At 40.1% G+C, this 23,463-nt stretch overlaps 1 protein-coding gene across 1 annotated transcript in view; it reads right to left on the reverse strand.

Annotated features, from left to right (window-relative positions):
- Window positions 1-23,463, reverse strand: part of lingo2 (leucine rich repeat and Ig domain containing 2) — an 845,050-nt gene that overhangs the window by 220,771 nt on the left and 600,816 nt on the right. The window lies entirely within an intron of this gene.

The raw sequence follows: 23,463 nt of genomic DNA on the forward strand, positions 1-23,463 counted from the left end.
TTGTACTCAGGCTTTCTTAATGACATCATCAGGATGGGAGGGGGGATTAGAATTCTGACCACTTTCTAATTGTTGTACTCAGGCTTTCTTGATGACATCATCAGGATTGGGGTGGAGGGGCTGTGGAATTAGAATTCTGACCAGTTTATACTTTTTGTACTCAGAATTTCTTGATGACATCAAGTAACCATAAAAGATAAATAGATAAAGAGAACAGATTAAAGCATTAAATTATTGGTTGCCCAGAACTTAAAAAAAAATGGTACCAGTTTGTTCCCCATGTCATGAGGATTCAGAATATATGTAGTTTTTAGGGCTACATATTATAGTTTGGGAGTTTATCCCAGACAGACAGACAGAATTAGCCCTTTATGTACATAGATTTGACAGCAAATTAATGAAGTATTGGTAGTTAATAATGATGGCTATAAGACTGATGGCACGGACCAATCCCCTCCCAGAATGATAGAGTAGAATTTTTATTTTACAAACATATTGAAGGGCAGAATTACTGAGCAGATCCAGGGTTGCCAAAGAGGGCACCAGAGGTACCTGGTTCATTGTCCCTGACACAGGTACATTTGCACACCCTTCCACGTAAAGCTGTAACAAAGATTAAAAAAAAAGAAGAAAACTAACAAACTATGGCTTTGCTTCACAAAATTTGGCACTCAAAATGCAGGCAATGGTGTTTCAGAGAGTTAGAAATTTTAAATTTTCTGTGGGCAAATGGTCCTGGTCTTCCCTACAAACACTCGCGTCTGCAGCGCTCGCTGTGCGGCAGACTCCAGGAGAACCTTTACCACAGCCATGCAGACTGACTTTTCAGTCAATCTCTTCTCCCACAGCCGTGCAGTGAGTGCTGGTGGAAATGGGACTGACTGAAACATCAGTCCACACCAGACAACCTTCATGCGAGGACTGACTGAAAGAAAGAAAGAAAAAAAAGCACGACTGTGTGAATTAAACAGCGGACATTTCTCTTTTCTTGCTTACAACAGACAAGAGTCCCGGTCGTCATGATTGACATCTTTAAATAGCTTTGACAGAGGCTGATGAATAAACTGTGGACCTGCTGCTAACCACCGAGTCCACAATCAATGTCGAGAAAGGATCATTTTCACACCCTCGGAAACAGCGGAATGGCCCAACTACAGTGTAATTTTTTCGCTGGTGAAAAGTGCATGTATTTCATATATATATATATATATATATATATATATATATATATATATATATATATATTTTTTTTTTTTTATCAATCTTTGGATGTGTGAATCGATCTGTGGGAATTAAAATGAGAATCTATTTAAAATTGGCGAATCGATCTTTTCAACCCAGCACTATTTATCAGCATTCTGTTTTCATACCTATGTGACCACTCTAAATGGCAGGATAGCCTGAAGTGCCGATGAGGACTGAGAGCAATGTCTGCCTTTGATGCCTGTGATGGCTGAGAAGTGACATCACACAGCATCATGCAGACAAAGGAAAACCCTGGTGGACACAGAACTAATAGTATAAAAGAAGGATTTCCAAAACTTCAGTATTACTGCAAACAACAACTGACTAAGAACAGAGCCCTGAGGCACACCACTATTGACAAGAAGTATGGAAGATTTAACACTGCTTGTCATAAAGAGTACAACCCCTGGCAAAAATTATGGAAATATCAACGTAAACTTGTGCATTTATTGATGATGTAATGACAGCCATCTCCCCAGTGCCTTTACCTGACATGCAGCCCCATATCATCAATGACTGTGGAAATTTACATGTTCTCTTCAGGCAGTCATCTTTATAAATCTCATTGGAACGCACCAAACAAACGTTTCTGCATCATCACCTTGCCCAATGCAGATTCGAGATTCATCACTGAATATAACTTTCATCCAGTCATCCACAGTCCACGATTGCTTTTCCTTAGCCCATTGTAACCTTGGTTTTTTTTCTGTTTAGGTGTTAATGATGGCTTTCGTTTAGCTTTTCTGTATGTAAATCCCATTTCCTTTAGGCGGTTTCTTACAGTTCGGTCACAGACGTTGACTCCAGTTTCCTCCCATTTGTTCCTCATTTGTTTTGTTGTGCATTTTCGATTTTTGAGACATATTGCTTTAAGTTTTCTGTTTTGACGCTATGATGTCTTCCTTGGTCTACCAGTATGTTTGCCTTTAACAACCTTCCCATGTTGTTTGTATTTGCTCCAGAGTTTAGACACAGATTACTGTGAACAACCAACATCTTTTGCAACATTGCGTGATGATTTACCCTCTTTTAAGAGTTTGATAATCCTCTCCTTTGTTTCAATTGACATCTCTCGTGTTGGAGCCATGATTCATGTCAGTCCACTTGGTGCAACAGCTCTCCAAGGTGTGATCACTCCTTTTTAGAAGCAGACTAATGAGCAGATCTGATTTGATGCAGGTGTTAGTTTTGGGGATGAAAATTTACAGGGTGATTCCATAATTTTTTCCTCAGAATTGAGTGAGTCCATATTTTTTTCCCTCTGCTTGGTCTAAAAAAGTAACCGTTACTGACTGCCACAATTTGTTTTCTTGATTTCTTATAGTGTTTCTTAAAGCCAGAAAGTTGCCATTTGAAATGACTTTAGTTTTGTGTCATGTCTGTGATCTGCTTTTTTTCTACAAAATTAAACAACTGAATGAACATCCTCCGAGGTCGGTGATTCCATAATTATTGCCAGGGGTTGTAATAATAAAACAAGGTAAATGTGAGACAGAATATGTTTCGAAGAGGACAAAATTATCTCAACTACAAAATACGTATGTTTGAGATAAAATATATAATCATTTTTGTAGCCTTTTACAAGAATCCTCTTTTTTGTTTTTTGTTTTTTAACTGAAACATGGACCAATTGAAAGCATTGCTGTTAATGATAAAGCTTAACAACTGCTTCCAGACAAGTTACTTCCTTTTTGTGCTGTATGAAAACAAACACAAAGATGGGTCCCCGTCAGCCAGACGCATCTCTATCAAACAAGAGGTTTTGTTTAATAATGAGAAAGAATGATGATGGTCTTGGGAATTTCTTGCAACTAATGTTGTCACTCCGTGAAGGGATGAGTCGGGTCGCTGACACCTGTCAAACTCGATCAACTCTGATCACATTTCACTTCAGGAAGAGAAACAACACATGAATCTGTCAACCGACTTACAGAGCATGCGCCTGCGCACACACACGCGCACACACACACACACACACACACACACACACACACACACACACACACACACACACACACACACACGTGTCCCCACTTTTTTTTTACCCCAGCCCTGGTAACAGCATACGGCTTGGACAGTTAAAATGTAGACAAGTGGATGAGTGATTGAGTGATTTAGTTCATCCCAGGTAGCTTGTATTGACATTAACTGAAAAATTAATCTTGTAACTCATCAAATTAAATGAATATATGAGGACAAACCCTGTTGCATCATGTGATCTTGGATGCACCATATTAGATTAGATTTTAGAACTTTAATGATCCCTTGGGAAGGCTACCTCAGGTAAATTGAGGTTCTAGAAGCATCGTATAGCAGCATACAGGGTAAGAAGCACACAGAGTATCAAACGTGAAAGTAAAAAGAAAAACAGTTTGCAACTATGAAAATAAATACACAATATAAATACCAGACATACTGATCAATACTGGTTTACTGGCTAGTACTCTTCCTCTCATTCCTGACCTCTGACTTCCTGTTACTTCCTGTTATTTTTGGGCATTGGTGTAGTGTACTTATTACTGGCATATACTCTTTTAACACTGGAGTTTATGGTGTTTAGTGCTTTGGTGCCTTTGAAAGTCCTATATAAATAGTTACTGTAATTATTACTATGAATAACAAACTCATGACATTTTTGTATATAAGTCACACATGAGTATAAGTTGCAGGACCTCCTAAACTTGCAAAAAAAAAAAAAAAACCTCTGAAAAATAGGTTATATCCCATAGTTGGTTTGTGGCAGCACCTACCTTCATCACCATCAGTTCACAAGTTACAGATGACTCACAAATGCTGAATAAATTATTGAAAATTACTAACAGCTGTGGTTAAAGAAGACTCACGTAGGTTTTTCTGTCTCATGAACACATCTTGGTGCTCAACGCTTGTGTTAGCAAGTTAGCAAACACAATGAGAAATATGATACAGGATACTTGACAAAATACACTGATTTATGTAAATTAAAATTCAATTAAAACTGATAGATAGAGGTTGCTGCTGGGGATAGTGCCAAAACTGTTTAAGTTCTACAAATTGACCAGTGACCAGAACTCAAAACAATGCTTCAGTACATTTCAAAACCTAAATTTAAATTTTATTTCATTCCTTGGTGGTATTTATATTGGCAGTAAATTTTCACAAAATCTTCAAGGCTGCAGGAATGAACGTTTATCATGCATTCAGATGATGTTACACACATTTTATGCACCACACCTTCTAAAATATTAGCCCTTATGCATATTTTGCATTTGATCCTAAGACTCTAAGCTCTAAGACTTTGTTATTCAGGTGACATTTCGAGTAGCATTGGTTGTTTCTTTCCATCTTCCTGCAGAGGAATTATTGCAGTGCCTCCAGGTGATTTAATGAAGAGGAAAATGTCAAGATGAGCACATGGAGAAGACTTCTTGTGCAGCAGTTTTGCTTTTTGTTTTTTTTTCCAAGTTGCCCTGAGCGAAGCTGACAAGATGAAACCAGACTGGACTCGGAACAACAAGGGCTCCTGTTAGGGGACTGCTCTCTGACTCATCCTCTGCAGCTTTAACAACCCGTCTGCAGAGGGCCGTGTCTTTGTCCAAAGCAAAGCACAATTCGCTGGCTTTATCTCTCTTCACTGCGTCTCTCGGCCGTGCTGTCTCACGTTTCAACAACAAATCCACATAATGAGCAGAAACACACATGGAAAACACAAAGAGTTGTGTTGCTGAGCAGTGCTTCCTGCTTTGGTTTCACCACATCCTTAATGTCTGTGTTGTCTTTTAGCTTTTCTTTTCTACCGCAGGCACAAGGCACCAATGTGACTACGGTGATCTGCACGGTCAAGAAGACAACAGCAGGGAAACTAGGTTGACTTTTTAATTATGCCATATGCTCGATCGTGTGCAGGGATACTGTCTTCAGTCTGTGTGTGTGTGTGTGTGTGTGTGTGTGTGTGTGTGTGTGTGTGTGTGTGTGTGTGTGTGTGTGTGTGTGTGTGTGTGTGTGTGTGTGTGTGTGTGTGTGTGTGTATGTTTGTGAGTTTTGATACAATTTGGACTTAACTTGTTGGAATGTTTAAGGTCATTTGCAGTGATGCCGGTAACGCGTTACTTAGTAACGCGTTACTCTAATCTGACCACTTTTTTTAGTAACGAGTAATCTAACGCGTTAATCTTTCCAAATCAGTAATCAGATTAAAGTTACTTCTCCATGTCACTGTGCGTTACTATTATTTTTCATTGTGGGTCAAAAGCAGCATTAAACTTGGTCTGTGGGCAGGAGGTCGGGGTTCGACTGAACTGCCCACTTTCAGTGAGCTGTGAGCTTTTCATCCACGGTTTTTTGCAGCTGCTCGACTCGTCCTCACCTCTTAAAGCGCGGTGATCAGCACACCTGTACTGAGCTTTACAAAGACATTTTTATACTTTTTCCCCTCCTTTATTTAGAATTCTGAGCTGAGCCGCTCTGTATCATCTCGTTAAAAACAGCTGATCCTCCGCGACGCGTCAACAACTAACACTATTTTCCACTCAAATGCACCTAAACTCTTTCTGAGGACCACATGATGTGAAAATGCAATAAAACTTTCTTACCTATAAATCTGGTCCTGTTTTCTGCATAAATAAATGTTATCCATTCTTTGTGCTGAAACGCCAAAGCAGGGGCGAATCCAGATGGAATGGGGGCGTGGGGCAAGGATGTGCCCCCCCACAACACCCCTAGATTAAAGGTCCAGTTTTGAAGCCGTTTTTTACTACAACTACTAATATTTCTTAAAATAATAATAATTTCGACAAGTAAAATGTTTAGAGAGAATTTAAATGTTAGAAAAATGTTAGAATTTAATAGTTACATTTATAAACAATGTAGGTTTGAAATTGCAAGTTTTACTGTTACAGTGCTGTCAACAGTTAAATATGAGGTCAAGAAAGAGGTCTTTATTTTACTTTTTATAAAGTATTTATTTTCATTGAAGTCAAGAAAGGGTGACTATAAAGTGAGTTTTGGCAAAACAGGTATCATTGTCATGTTGACGTGGGTTGTTGTCGGCAGCTGGGGAAAGTAACTAAAAAAGTAACTAGTAATCTAACTTAGTTACTTTTACAATTGAGTAATCAGTAAAGTAACTAAGTTACTTTTTCAAGGAGTAATCAGTAATCAGTAATTGGATTACTTTTGCAAAGTAACTGTGGCAACACTGGTCATTTGATATGATAGAAATAAATTACAACTTTCAAAATTCTGTCCCAATGCTTATACATTATGTAAACCTGTGGTAACTACTAAACACCAATATGAATACATTTATTTGAGGTTCAGAATCAGAATAGGTTTTATTCGCCAAGTATCCACATAATACAAGGAATTTGACTTTGATTTCAGCTGCACTCTCTCTGTACGAGGTCTGTGAGAAAAGAAATGGACCTTTTTATTTTTTTCAAAGACTATATGGATTTGAATCACGTGCGATTACATCAGACAAGCTTGAACCCTCATGCGCATGCGTGAGTTTTTTCGCGCCTGTCGGTTGCGTCATTTGGAATTGATGAAATATTCACCAGTGGTTATTATGAAATACTGATATGAAATCATATATCAACTTTGCATTGTATGGCATCAAATCAGTGACAAAACCCCACTCGTGTAAAAAATGCATTCATACATAAATATTAACTACGCACGCGCAAAGGTGCTGCGCGTGAGGGCCAGCGCTCCCCCCGCCCGCTCGAACATGATTTCTGCTCGCGCGCATAGAATTCCTGTTGGCTTACTTGAAACTTATGGCACTATGGGGGCGGGATTATTATAAATTTCAAGTGAGCGAGCAGGAATTCACTGCGCGTGAGCAGAAATCAACTTTGCGTGAGCAGAAATCAAGTTCGAGCGGGCGGGGGGAGTGCTGGTCCTCGCGCGCAGCACCTTTGCGCGCAGAGATAATTTGCGCAAGAAGAGTGATTATTTGCTCGTGCACAGTGATAATTTGCGAGCGCACAGTGATAATTTGTGCATTCAGAGGGATTATTTGCACCTGCACGGTGATAATTTGTGCACACAGAGGGATTATTTGTGCGCACACAGTGATAATTTGAGCGCGCAGAGTGATTATTTGCGCATGCACAGTGATAATTTGCGCACGCAGAGGGATTATTTGCGCACAGACAGTGATAATTTGCGCACGCAGAGGGATTATTTGCGCATGCACAGTGATAATTTGCGCACGCAGAGGGATTATTTGAGCACAGACAGTGATAATTTGCGCACGCACAGTGATAATTTGAGTGCGCAGTTAATATCTACGTGTGAATGCATTTTTTACGTGAGTGGGGTTTTGTCACTAATCTGATGCCATAGTATTGGTCACATGAGCATTTGATGTTGGATGAAATTGAAAAGTAAAATGTTTAAAAACAGCTTTTTTGAGGAATTGGTTAAATATCTGGTTCCATTAAATGGTCATATTAAATCAAATGTAATTTTATTATTAGTCACATGACCAAGCTTATAAAATGGTTGAGCTCTTTTATAATGGGGAGTATGTGGTGCACCTATGGTGACTACAAAACACAAGTATGACGCCACACATCACCTTTCTATTGGTCACATAACCTTTTGAGCTTGGGTGGCTTTCAGAGGTCAAACTAAATGTAATAACTGTTTAATTCAAACAGTTTGGAGCCAATATGGATTAAATATGGTGAAAAGGTTGTGTGCTAACTTTGGATAAGATGGGTCAAATTTGGACAGAATCACTTCGTTAATTTCCATGAATGTAAAAGATGGGGGGGTGGGAGGGGTGGGAGTTGCACTCTCTAAGTGTTGTATGTAGAATTTTTATATTTCTCATAAAGTGTTATGTAACAGAAAGCTTCATATCTCTATAATCATAACGGTGGACTATTTTAGAATTGGACAGTAATTATTGCAACAATAAAGTTTCTCATTTAGGAGCGCGAGAGCTTAATGTGCTCATTTCCAGCTTGGTGCTTGTTGGATTCACCGTAACTCAGCCGCAGTTGCCGGTAATCTGTTCTTGTTTCATGCTTTAATTTTGCCAGGACAGAAACATTATCACAGTTTGCATTCATATCGCCGGTCCGTGCGGACGACTGATAATCCTGTAAACAATGCATTCAATCCTGCCAAATACACAAAGATAAACACCAAACCGTTGCAATGACAGCACGGGGTCAAGTTGTGCGTTTTTCCTCATTTTCCATCTTGCTACACTGACATGTTCCGACAAAAGCCATTTTCAGGAAAAGACATTTTTTTTTATTTCACCGTGCCAAAGACTTTCTCCCCCACAACTCATTATCTTGTTCTCTTTGTCGCAAGAAGGAAAAAAAGCCACATTTGTGAGCATTGTTTCTTCTCTGAATAGAGTTTGGGTTTCACTAATAGAGTAAGTCGGTTATGAGAGAGATTAAGTGCACTTTGCATTTATGCAAATGCCCTGAAGTAATTACAGACTACACAAGTGACAAAGCAAGACTGTCTGTAAAATAAGTCAAAGTGATGAGGTTTCTAACTGACTCTGCTTATTGCACTAAAAAATTGCAGCCAAGATGAATGGATGCTTTATTCAGGAGAAAAATGTAAATTTTGTTGGTGTCAATTAAAATAAATAAATAAACAAACAAATAAATAAAAACTATCATTTTCCAAACAGCATAACATTAAAATTCAGACTTTAATTGCTTATTACTGCTCACAGGTACAGTGATTCACACTGATATACAAATCAGTCTGAGCTAAGATGTTAAATCACCACATCACCTAATTTGCAGCTCCATATGCAACTAATCAACACTCACATTACAGGAAACAATTACAAGAATGTTATTTTGTTCCTTTAAGACTGCCATTAGATTTGGATCATTCAGGTAAACTATTAAAGTCAACTTATGGATACCTTTATGGATATTAAACACTATGCAATGGTTCACCCAGTCAATTAATTTGGAACTTTTATTGCAATAAAAGCCAGAGACAGAGATAGATGTCTTTTGTGGTGCATTCATGTGCAGAACTGAATACACAGTTTACACAACCTGGTCTCACGGCAAGTCATGATTCAGCAGCACGAAATATACATTAATCAATTTGTTCGTGATATTGTGACGAAAAGTGCCTCATTTTCGTCACGGCAGCACAAAGTCATTCTAATTAATTCAGTGATGGCTGCACGAAATTAAAAGTGAAGTGGGGGGGGGGGTCAGGGTGGTTATAGTTAGGGTGGGGGGAAGAAGTAAGATTAGGTTATGATTAAGGTTAGGGTCGGGGGTAGGAGTAGGGTTAGTAATAGTGAGTTAAAAAAAAACTCACAAAAATTTGACTCATTTTGTCACGGGAGCACACACACACACACACACACAAAAGTGAGACTGGGCTGACATTACAACAATGCTGGTGACTTGAAAACAGAGCAAAGAAAATTACGGAACATTCAATCATAGAACAAGCATCAGTGCCACCTAGTGGCCACCAGAGCCCAGCGGTTGGTGCAAGAGGCTCACCAGTAGATGTCAGTATTGACTCGCCATGCTGTCAGTGGGTGTGAGCAGACATTTATATTTGGTTCACCTCTGACAGTCCAGGTTTGTAGACAATAGCTCCATGGGTTCAAGATTGAAATGAAGGCTTATTGTGATTTAAGTTTATGACATATTTCAATCCATTTTCTCATGACTTAAAGGAATAACTAAGTGTTATATCTCAAGATTCTACAGTGTGAAGCAGGTGAGAGTCTCCATCCCCCCTGGAAGGGATGCCAGTCCAATGCAGGTTACATCTCCAGAAAAGGCTGAGTGGACTGGGACAAGGGGACAAGGACTGGACCAGATTGAATGTCTTGTCAAAGGACACAAATGTACTGCACGGGCAGGATTCAAAAGGCAGAAACGCAGTGAAAATCCATTTCCCAAATAAAAAAAAAACAAAAAAAAAACACCTTTAATCTTTTTCTATTCTCATTTGGGCTACGGTTTCTTACAAATATGGTGCTTTTTTGCTGAGCTTCTATTTAATTACAGACAGTCAACAGTCTCAGTTATATGGATTTGCTTGGAAATATAAAATAATCAGTTTGAAATTTTATGTCTGGCTTGATTGAATGCATACTTCTGAATTCAACTACAGTGAGAAAAATGACCACACACATGGTGACTGTGTGCAGCAGCGATCAATTATTCAGTTTCCTTGAGGCATTTTGTTACAACCAAACAATCTACATCAGCACTGCAAATCGCTCTGCAATTGTCTGAAACATATGGCTTGCATGTGACTTGCTAAAACAATGAATGGTACTAAAATACTAATAAATGCCCTCAAATCGTTCGTCATTTCTGGGACCACGTGGGTATCCAGACCATAAATCAATAGGGCATGACGTGAAACATATTTGTTTGTGTTTCTCTACTCCTTTCCTAACTTCCAGCCTGATGGGATTTCTTTTTACAATGCATGGAAATGCCTGGCTTGGAACATTCCTTTGCACTTTACAACTCGTTTTCGCACATATCACTGTACCCCACGGCTTCGGCTGACACACGGGTAATGAATAGCAGCAATGAATAGCTGGAGAACTAAGATAAATAAAATAAATTATTGCTTTGTCACTAGCTTCATTCAGACTCATTTAACTGTTGCACAGAACTTCCTGCAGTCAGCGTAATATCAAGATATTAGTTGTGGGGTTGAATGCGAGTGCGTGTTGTGGATCTTCATTCGACATGACTGCTGTGTTAGAATTATGTAGGATGTCTTATCTCAAATTTCTATTTCCTATTAGGGCCCGAGTAGGCAATGTCCTACGAGGACCCTATTGTAATTGCGCTGTTCATTATTATTATTATTATTATTATTCTCACTCTTGAAATCGAAATTTCGGCCTCTTCCCATGCTCAAAAACTCACCAAACTTTCCAAAGTCGTCCGGCCGGATCCGAAATTCGATATTTTGGGGGCCTCGCACATGGTCGCAGAAAAATCGTGAAATAGCGCCCCCTAGAAAATTTCAAAAACCCCTCCGCATTGGGCTTTTTTCATCGTAGCCTCACGAAATTCGGTACACATATTTACCATGCCAGGACGCACGAAAAAGTCTCTTACTGTCATCGTGAAATATCGACTGGAAGTCGGCCATTTTGATTTTAAGTTTTGATTTTGAGCAAATTTTTGCCATTTTTGGCCATTTCCACTACTTACATTTGAACAAACTCGTCCTAGGGATTTCATCCGATCGACTTCAAATTTGGTCAAAATCATCACAACACAATGGTGATCAAAAGTTATCAAAAGATTCTAATTAAGTCAAAAGGCGTGGCTGCTAGGGGTCGTCAAACTTTGGCGAGCATTTTGACCCTTCGCCATATGACCATTATACTTAAACAGCTACTGAAGTCACATATTCAACACCATCAACTTCCTTCCACTTCTAAAACATGCAGAACAACTTGGTGAACGTAGGCGATGATCGTCGTGAAGTTACGAGTAACGGCATCCGTGTGGCGGCGTGCCGAATATTGCCCATTCGCCATGAAATTACGTTCTTCCTTTTGACGGCTTTAATTTTGTCATATCATCATGAAAATTGAAACACAGGTCAAGCACGACAACCTCTTACAATTCATAGGGGCATCGCCCGTGGGCGGGGCAAAATGCCTCAATAGCGCCCCTTTGAAACTTTCCAAAACCCCTCCCCATAGGGGTTTTTTTGGAGTAGGGACATGAAAATTGGTACACGTGTGACTTGCATACATGTACAAAAAAGTCTCTGGCACCATGAGTCTACTCCAAACAGGAAGTCGGCCATTTTGCATTTTCTTCTCATTTTGAAATGATTTCCACATGTTGTATTTGAACGAACTCCTCCTAGGGATTTTGTCCAATGCACTTCAAATTTCTTTGACAGCATCCAAAGATGATACTGACCAAAAGTTATCGAAAGCTTTTCTCTATGTTGAAGGGTGTGGCCGCTATGGTGCCGTCATTTTGACCCTTTGCCATGGAACATCAAGTCATGATAACTCCTTCATGCTTTCCCTGATTGACTTGAAACTTCACATGTATGATGACGGTTGGCCCCTGAACACACCCAGCCCCTCTGTTTGTACACTGAGCGCCCCCTAGTGGATAAACAATCAACATGTCATAACTCCTTGATGCATTGTGTGATTTGTTTAAAATTTTAACTGTGTGATGAGTGGTTGCCCCTGCATGCACATGCCCACATGTGGTCACAAGGGCACCCACTGGCCTGGGTAGGCGGTCGCGCGGAATGAGGGCCCGTATATGACTGCTTGCAGTCCTAGTTTTTATTGTTATTTTTCACCTTGTATAATGTGCTGTCGCTCCACCAGTGTTCAAGTAAATGGCACCCAAGCAGCGGTGCATTGCCATGTTATCAACTTTATTCACCTTTGTTCAGTCTAAGTCCCACATGGACATGACTCACTGGTTAAAATGTGACACAATGTGGAAAATGAAATGTAGATTTAGTCTGACTTAACATCACATCATTTTATTCCTTCAAGATCTTTAGAAGGTAATGCAACAATAAAATTATTCGGTTAGTTTGAGTTATTGCAATCCATTTCCACCTAATATATTACTGTAATGTCTGGAATGACAATCGGATCTGAGCAGACTTTGTTGTGCCAGAAACAGCTTGTGTTTGACAAAAATATCACTTCATTACACAACAGGAAGAAAAGTTTTATTACACATACACATGAATTTGAATATTAAAAACTGAGCATTTCCATGCGAGCGTGCAATTGGCATGCTGACAGCAGGAATGTCAACCAGAGCTGTTGCTCGTGTATTGAATGTTCATTTCTCTACCATAAGCCGTCTCCAAAGGCGTTTCAGAGAATTTGGCAGTACATCCAACCAGCCTCACAACCGCAGACCACGTGTAACCACACCAGCCCAGGACCTCCACATCCAGCATGTTCACCTCCAAGATCGTCTGAGACCAGCCACTCGGACAGCTGCTGAAACAATCGGTTTGCATAACCAAATAATTTCTGCACAAACTGTCAGAAACCGTCTCAGGGAAGCTCATCTGCATGCTCGATGTCCTCATCGGGGTCTCAACCTGACTCCAGTTCGTCGTCGTAACCGACTTGAGTGGGCAAATGCTCACATTCGCTGGCGTTTGGCACGTTGGAGAGGTGTTCTCTTCACGGATGAATCCCGGTTCACACTGTCCAGGGTAGATGGCAGACAGCGTGTGTGGCGTCGTGTGTGTGAGCGGTTTTCTGATGTCAGTGTTGTGGATCGAGTGGCCCATGGTGGCGGTGGGGTTATGGTATGGGCAGGCGTCTGTTATGGGTGAAGAACACAGGTGCATTTTATTGATGGCATTTTGAATGCACAGAGATACCGTGACGAGATCCTGAGGCCCACTGTTGTGCCATACATCCAAGAACATCACCTCATGTTGCAGCAGGATAATGCACGGCCCCATGTTGCAAGGATCTGTACACAATTCTTGGAAACTGAAAATGTCCCAGTTCTTGCATGGCCGGCATACTCACCGGACATGTCACCCATTGAGCATGTTTGGGATGCTCTGGACCGGCGTATACGACAGCGTGTACCAGTTCCTGCCAATATCCAGCAACTTCGCACAGCCATTGAAGAGGAGTGGACCAACATTCCACAGACCACAATTGACAACCTGATCAACTCTATGCGAAGGAGATGTGTTGCACTGCATGAGGCAAATGGTGGTCACACCAGATACTGACTGGTATCCCCCACCAATAAAACAAAACTGCACCTTTCAGAGTGGCCTTTTATTGTGGACAGTCTAAGGCACACCTGTGCACTAATCATGGTGTCTAATCAGCATCTTGGTATGGCACACCTGTGAGGTGGGATGGATTATCTCAGCAAAGGAGAAGTGCTCACTATCACAGATTTAGACTGGTTTGTGAACAATATTTGAGGGAAATGGTGATATTGTGTATGTGGAAAATGTTTTAGATCTTTGAGTTCATCTCATACAAAATGGGAGCAAAACCAAAATTGTTGCATTTATATTTTTGTTGAGTATATATATATATAGCGTAATTTTCCCATTCAGCATGGAAATGCCAATCTTCTAGTAAGAAGGATTCTCTACTATGAAAGTTTGAGGGTACAACCTCCGAAGGTACTAAAACCATGCCCAATTAAAAAATTAAGAATTTTTTTTTCCTTCATGTAACCATTTCTACCTGCCACTCAATTTGCTTTTTGTCTGTAACTTCTGAAATTGATGTACAACAGTGTACCTGATGTTAGAAATATTGGAACATGTACATCATGTGACCAACAAAATTATGAATTGCCTTTTAAGGATAAAGTCAAGTCTGGGATCATGCACTGGTGCCACGCACCACCACATCCACCACATGAAGGAACTGCCACATGGAAACCACTGAGAGAGATAAGAAGTCCACCCCTGCCTCTTCAAAGTAGCCATCCATTTGTTGCAGCCAGGTATAAGGTGGGTGTTCCCTCTGCCTTCTCCAACCACTCACACAAACGCACCACACGGTCAAGATGCCCAGATGATGTTCCTTCACAATGCAAGTAATACTCCTAATGTGATTCTGCTTTATTTGAGACAAAGTCCATCCAGCAGTACCCGAGAATCCCTCAAAGAGACAAAGTGCCAAAAACATCCAGTCATCACCTCACATTACTGCTTAGCCTCCAACTCTCACAAGCATACAGTACAGCTAGTATCTCACTAGGCTGTGACAGCCTGCAAAAGGCACCCATGAGGAAATTTGCACAGTTCAGCGTGAGGTTCGCAGCCGTTCAACGTCCCCTCATCTTAGTCATGGGGCGGTGCCCACGTGTCACTTGATTTTTGAACAAACCAAAAATAAATAAATAAATAAAATCACTGCAATGAACTCCCTCGCCAAATCATCAGGTGGTCACCTCATACTCCTCACCATGTAGTCTCTGTGATTCAGCACATGTGCAACATGTAAGACAACTTGTGAGGGGTTTGCTACAAATTTTTCTTTTTATATGATTGGAGAGGAGCAGTGCTTCTGGAAGCGACTGAACACTTCAGCAGCCTCCAGCCACCCCGCTCAGCAGCCGGCCGGCACCCACCCGACATGCACGCAAGTGCTGGGCAGGACACATGAGTTGCAAGAACCAGATTCATTGTGTTTTTTATTCATTTATTTATCTGTGAACAGAATTGGATTTAAGTTTCATGCTGCTGGTTGGCGCACACCTGACGTGTGCGCGTGGACAGTTGGCTGGACATCACCTGTGCATTGAATGAGGACTATGCCGGCACTCAGCCTTCTTTTTATCTGAGTACTTCCAGAGGATCACAGAGCCTGTGTGCGCATGGAGCAGTGCTTTGAGCAGTGCTTCGAGCAGCACTTTGAGCACATCACGGTACTTGCCCAGTGGAGGATTGTACGGTCATTTGCGGGAGACGAGCACAGTCACCAGCTGGAACAATAATATTGATGTACAGCACCTCCTGGACATCATCTGCAAGTCTGTGAGGGGCTTTCCAAATGTTTCTTGTTTTTAATTATTATTTAATTATATATTATTATGTATTTAGTGGACAGTCGGTCATCATGCGGTATGTGTCTGGAGGACGAATTCCGTGAGATTCAACATGAGAAAGTAATTGCTTTTTCACCTGTTTTCCCATGATATTTGTGTCACTGCTTCCTCTCCACCAGTCGTGCGTCAGTGAGATACCAGCCTAAGACAGTAAGCACCAGGACTCAAAAGAATTGGACCTTCATTGTCATGCAAAGGCATTACCAAACACCTCTCTCTTTGAACCTCATATATTGGATCACTGTGTCAAATTTGTTTGGATTTCTAAAAAAACAAAACAAAAAATGGTGATATGGTATCCAAACACCTATTATACAAAAATGGATACAAAGGGTGAGCTATAATTACTTATAAGCTCATGATGGATTACATGGATTGATTACACAGAAGAAGGTATGAATTCTTGTGGGTCACGAAGAGGAAACATGAATTTGAACACACACACAAAAGATTCTGGGTGGACGTGGCTCAGGAGGTTCAGCAGATTGTTCATGTCCTTGGGCAAGTCAGTGATCGACAAATTGCTCTTGATATCAACCTCATAAAATCGGACAGAGTTAGCGACAGGAAGGGCATCAGACTGTAAAAACCTTTGCCAAAACCATAAATAAATAAAAGCACATTGACGCAACATGGAAGTGAGGAAAAGGATGAAGGGAAGGACATACAGTCCATTCTCCTTAGGGCTTGTTTTCAGGGTTTGTTAACTTCAAGAGAAATACTATCAAACATTTGGACTGGTGAGTAGTAAACAACACAGTAATGTTCCCATCAGGACACACAGTAGCACTGGGTCATGGGACAACTGCCATCTACTGGCCATCCATTAGATGGCAGTGTTCATGGAAGTGTGAATAGCAATTGCCACACATTCGCTAAAAGTGCTGAATCACTTAAACAGAATTTTCATTTTTCAAATTGCCTTTTTTTACGAATAAAAAAATACATATTTACAAATACATATTTATTTGTAAAAACCAACACACATATTACAGTAACTTGTGTGTTATACCGACCAACCACTGATGACAGGAAACAAATTTTCCCATAATGCGTTGTGGCACGTGTGCCTCTAAATGCTAAAACCTTCAGAAGTAGTGCATTACTTTAAAACCAAAGAATATAGTTGATATTTTCACTTTGTAAAAAGACAGAGGCGATGTTCATTTGAATAACTTGTCTGGAATTAATTTGTTTAAAATTTTAACCATAAGTCAAAACTGTCTACCTGTGCAGGACTCATGTGATACACCTGCAAGTCTGTATGGTGTGAAAATAAATTATCTTTTTTCCCCCCTCTTCCTTTGTCTCTGGTAGTCAGTTCACCTCTGCCTACAGAAGATTGAGCTCTGTCTCTTGTAGCTTTCTGTCTACTGCAAAACATGTAACAGGCTGTACTAAAAAATGATTTCAGACTTTAGAAATGTTTTTAACTGTTAAGCTTTATTCACTATGCCTGCAAAAATATGTTAGTGGTCTAAAAGTTATATGAACTAAATTTAGCAGACGTTGGTTTTCAAAGTTAGCTGAAAAGCTAATCAGATAACAAAAAAATTGTACTTCACTAATTAGCGGATTAGTGAAACTGTGCCCACCACTGGTCCCGGCTCACAAAAGCCATGGTTTGGAACTTTGCCTGTGGTCCTGAACGAAGACAAGGTGTCCTGTGTTTTAGATAATATTTTAAAATAGTAAGTCCTTTTTCCCGCTCTCTTGTTTGCACTTGGGTTGCCACAGCAAGTCCGAGGTGGATCTGCATGTTGATTTGGCACACATTTTACACCGGATGCCCTTCCTGAAACAACTCCATATTACATGGAGAAATGTGGCATGGGTGGGGTTTGAACCAGGAACCTTCTGCACTGTAACCAAGTGCACTAACCACTTGGCCACCACTCCTGCATAGTTAACATTTTTTTTAAATATTTACAATATTTACAATATTGGTGGACAAAAAATAGCCTCTCAAAATCATGAAAAGTAAAATGAAAAAAAAAAAAAAAAAAAAACACTACTGAAGCAAAGCTGATCTGATGAAGTTTATAACTTCAAATTCTTTTTCAAAATGATGATGTCTATAATGTCTGGTGAGAGGGTAAGAATAATGAATTCATTTTCATTCATTATCTTTATGTGATAAATATATTCATCGTGACAATGCCATCCTCTGAAAAAGTTCAGAATACTACAGAGCTGTGGACTTCCAGCCATATCAGCTGTACATGTGAGTATACCACTCGGTTCATCCAGACTGTACAGGGAAGAGAGAATGGACACTTTGTCCTCAACTCCTTTCATTTTTGAGATTAATTCTGTGGTTGGATCCAGAAGTGTGCTTAGCCTGTAGTCTGTAGTTGCTCAAACACAGGACTCAGGAATGGCGAGAAAAATTGTGGTATCTTCTGGGTCTTTTAAAAAGGTGTTTGTCACATAACAAAAACATGGAAAAAAAGACACCTGTTGGAGACAACAAGCTCTATTTATTCCCCAAAATGAAAACCATGTATGGGCAGATATAACCAGGTCCAAAGTTCTATAAAACTCAATTCTCACAGCCTCCATCGGGATATTCTGACAAAACAATATTTCATTGAATTCTACTCCACTCTCATATCCCAGATTCCTGCCATCAAACTTTAGAAATGAAAGAATGAATAAATGTATAATGTAATTAAATATAACAAATGTAAATGAATGTAATAAATGTCAAAATAATGGATGGAGATATGAAATGAAAGGGTTTTTTAATTGTTCGGTAAACTTTTTTTGCTTTGCAACTATAGCTCCTCCTCACCAATAGGGGGTGGTGCAGTGGCCTCAGCACCCCTGCTTCTGGGATTCCTGACAAGTTCAATTGGACCATAAACCGATTTTATATTTGGGAGTGTGCAGGTTAATGTAATTTTAGTGGTACAAATGCACTTCTCACGTACAGCTCCTCTGGGTAATATGTAGACAAGCTGAGCATTGCAGTGCATGTGTGAGAGAAGCTCAACACAACATAACTATCAACCGGATACACCAGCACTCAGTGAAAAGAACAGCTGAGATTTCTAAATAATGCCAACAACATGTGCTCAATGCAGAGGGAAATTTATGAAATTTTATATGCTTGAAATTAAGCATTTTGACTAGACATGAAATGTTCACTGCACTCCAGATGTTAATGTTCTTAAACTGAAAACTGGAGTGTTAACTTTAAGCAGATTAAGAAACTTCAAAGATGTAATGGGTCTCATCGACGTCTGAGATCATTTTGGTTTCACAGTCTGTGAGGTTCCTTCATGGTATCACTTTAATACCCTCAAGATGCACAGCGTACGTCTGCCATCTGTGAAACATCCCGAGGCAAAATGCACTGATCCGGACAGGATTTTTTATGACAGCCACTTCCTCGCTCACAATGACATCATGAATGCTTGCTTGCCGTTTCAACTCACTCTTGCTTGCTAATTATGGATAATCATCATGCCTCATCAGAGTATTTATCACATGCAGAGACTATAAACTAACCCTCAGGGGTCCCGAAACATCAAAAGAAGAAATATCAATTATCAAAATGCAACAGTTTTGCTCATCAATAAGCAAAAACAAAGCAAACAAGTTCCAGCTATTTTAAACTTGAACAGGGGTAGCAATGGTGCTGTGTTACCAAAGGTGGGCACAGCTAACCAAAAAGTTAGCTTCAATAACCATTAATCAGATAACTGAAAAGTTATCTTTTATGACGCTAAACCGATAAACTGCTAAAAAATGTATCTTTACAGATAACCAATAACCGATAATTATTAGTATTGATTCGGACACAGCCACATCAGATTACACTGTCAGCTTCTGATAAACCAGTTTCATTTTAAGTGCCGAAGGGGCTGCTGGGTAAATTCAAGGATCACAAACACAAAGAACACACGAAAAATGAATAAATAATAAAAAAATAAAACCATAAACACTGTCATTATCTTTCAAAAGCAAAACACAGTATTAGAAGTCACAGTTTATCTCAGTATTAGATACACTAGATTTATGAGCTAAAAACTGCTGCTTTTTTCACACGCTTTCAACCCTGTGGTTTAAAGAACTGAAATACGCCCATTAATGCTTTGAATGGCTTAGTAAAAGAAACGTAGTAAATATAAATTCTTACCTGTTAGTCAGTGGGATTCATCTGAGGAAATAATACATATAAGCATCCTGCTTATCCAAACGGTGTCTAAACGGTGAAGAAAAGTCCCTGTAGACAGCCGCGCCGTGAGAGCTCCTCTCTCCCACCGAATCTTGGTGATTAAATTATCCCGTGCAACAAAGAAATAAATTAAAATAATGTAAAATTAGTCCGTTTTGTTTTTGTGTCAAGCAGGTGATAACACTAATGTCCAAAGTGAAGCTGAACTACACTACCCACAATGTTCCCTGTGTCGACCGGCCAATCACGTTTTGCACTTAATGATGACGTCAACAGCAAATGACAGCCAGTCTGCAAAAACCACTGATCTAGACACGACGGTATTAAATTGTTTGATTTTAGGGTTTACAAACATTTTTGACCATTAAACCTTGCTCACTGTACCAGAAAAAAAAATGTTTTTGGACTAAAAGTTATCGGAACTACATTTATCGGAAGATAAATGGTTTTAAAAGTTATCTGAAAAGCTAATCCGGTACCAAAAACATTATCGGTTCTCGGATTAGCTGAACTGTGTGTTACCCATTTTACCACTGAGTCACTGAGTAATCTTGACCCAACACGTCAGCAGTCACATCAACATTGAGGTAGCAGAGTAAGAGTCATGTACAACAGTACAGACCTTGCCAAGGCCTGCGTCTTTGTCCCAGAAACGCGCGCAACTTTTAACCTAATTAAAACAAGACTGGCAAAGACAAGCGGGGAGATAAGAGTGCCATAGAGAGTGGCTGTCTGGCAGCACCCCTATTCATCCTGCTCAGTAGTGACAGCAGCTAGTTATTAAGTCATTCAGGGCGGCAAGGGTGCAGCCAGGAAACGAATCACTCAGTAACAGTATTGAAAAGGAACCTGCTTTGACAGTTGCTTTCTGGAAACTATTGACAAAACAATCCCAACAGTGAGATTGAAAAAGAGACATGCCAACTCTACAACAGCCAATACTCAACTTTCTGGGGTCGATTGTTCATCATAGAGAAAAACAAAATAATTAAAATACATAGGGAGTGCAGACAGCAGCTGGAGTTCAGATGTTGCTAAAGTACATTTTGTAATATAGCAGTAGAACGAAATGTCAAAATCAGTTGTCAAAATGTCAACAAGAGGGAATTGTAGTCTTGTTTGAACCCCTGAGTGATATCATGGGATTTGACGACTTCTGGGGGCAACCTGCACAAACATAGCGTCACTTGGAGAGGAAAAATGGTGTACTGTTTTGTTTTCGGCTGCAATCACCGAAGCAGTCACAAAAAGTGCAGTTTTTTGGGGGTCCCAGTGGAGAAGGGAAGATGAGGCAAATGGAAAAGGCTGTGTCGGTAAGTTTTAGGCTACACACCTTGACAGAATAGCTGGGGGTTCTCGCCTACACAAAAGCCTCAACATGCTTGAGTTCCAGGTCATAAACAAACTGCAACACATTGCATTGTCACTTTTTCTTTGAATTTTCACTTTGTTTGCTGTGTTATTTGCTCAAGAGAAAATGTCATGTTTCTGATGGGTTCCTAGGGTTTTTAAGAGTAGAATGGGAGGCAGAGCCTTCAGCTTTCAGGCTCCTCTCCTGTGGAACCAGCTCCCAATTCAGATCAGGGAGACAGACACCCTCTCTACTTTTAAGATTAGGCTTAAAATTTTCCTTTTTGCTAAAGCTTATAGTTAGGGCTGGATCAGGTGACCCTGAACCATCCCTTAGTTATGCTGCTATAGACTTAGACTGCTGGGGGGTTCCCATAATGCACTGAGTGTTTCTTTCTCTTTTTGCTCTGTATGCACCACTCTGCATTTAATCATTAGTGATTGATCTCTGCTCCCCTCCACAGCATGTCTTTTTCCTGATTCTCTCCCCTCAGCCCCAACCAGTCCCAGCAGAAGACTGCCCTCCCTGACCCTGGTTCTGCTGGAGGTTTCTTCCTGTCAAAAAGGAGTTTTCCTTCCCACTGTCGCCAAGTGCTTGCTCATAGGGGGTCGTTTTGACCATTTTTCTGTGATTATTGTATGGCTTTTGCCTTGCAATATAAAGCGCCTTGGGGCAACTGTTGTTGTGATTTGGCGCTATATAAATAAAATTGATTTGATTTGATTTGATTTGATGGGGGTCAGACATGGGCTGTCCCCAGAAGACATGGGCTAACCCCTTTAGCGCTCATCCTCAAATGACACTACAGTACCCATTTGGCAGATATGACAGTCAACATACATTTCAAAGCCTGTTTAGACATGTTTGTGACATTTTAACTTCATCATCTTGATCCACCCAGCGGTAAATAGGTGACAACCTGGATTGTGGAAGTAGCCCGGGTCGGACTGGCATCCCATCCGTGTGGAGTCGTAGACTCTCATTATGTTACAGAAACTGGAGATGAGCACTAGCACCAATGGGCCTCAGGGCCAATATTGGACTCACTTCTACTACTCCTGATAATGTGGAATCCACAGCAGTATAGGTTTAAATTGTGATTGTGCTCCATCAAGAGGTCTTCATTCTTCTGGGTTTAGCTGTATCCATTTCGAAGTGGTGAATGTTTTGTGAGGTAGGTGGTAAAACCAAACACCCAGAGAGTAATAACATATCTCATCTCTGTAAAAACCAACGCAGTCATCAGTTTTCTGCATCTCAGAATCATATTTTTATTTGAGTTGTTTATGTGTGATGAGTCAATGAGGTCCTAAGTGAATCTTTAAAAGTTTGCAATGGGCTGGTTTTGTAGTAGCTGTAACTAAGTTGCATGTATAAGATACTGAATTGTTAATATCATCATGATTCCAACACAGATACAGTCTACATAACTGAACACAAAGAAATAAAAAGCACTGTTCAAATATGTGTAAAATGATGTATCAAGACAATACAGATTTTCTATGTTAATACACAAACAATAGTAAGTCCCTTCGGCTGCTCCCTTGTTTGCACTCGGGGTCGCCACAGCAAATCCAAGGTGGATCTGCATGTTGAATTGGCACAAGTTTTACGCTGGATGCCCTTCCTGATGCAACTCCACATTACATGGAGAAATGTGACAGGGGTGGGATTTGAACCCGGAACCTTCTGCACTGAAACCAAGCGCATTAACTACTTGGCCACCAAACAATAAATGAGTCAAATTTCCATAAAACTGGTCCAGCTTTCCTATCAAGCTGAAACAAAAGGAAATAGATTCCTCCAAAACATAAGTATGCATTTTTGAATTGGTCACAATTAACTCATAGTTAACTACTAAAGTAGATATTGAGCAGCTGTAATGTGTTAAAGGGCCTGTCACAAACAGTCTGTAAAATTTTAATGAATACAGCAGGGATGTGGTCAAAATGAAAAATGTGCCATTTTCTTCACTACTTCATCCTGCTGTGTTGTCACAGCATCTAACACATTCCCGCTAATTTCTTACCATGCGCATGACCATGCACGAATTATGAGCAATTCATTCTTACAATGTTCTTTCTATGAACAATCACATTGCACACTGT

This window comes from Thalassophryne amazonica, chromosome 11 (assembly GCF_902500255.1).
Source record: "Thalassophryne amazonica chromosome 11, fThaAma1.1, whole genome shotgun sequence".
In the NCBI taxonomy this organism is placed as follows: Eukaryota; Metazoa; Chordata; class Actinopteri; order Batrachoidiformes; family Batrachoididae; genus Thalassophryne; species Thalassophryne amazonica.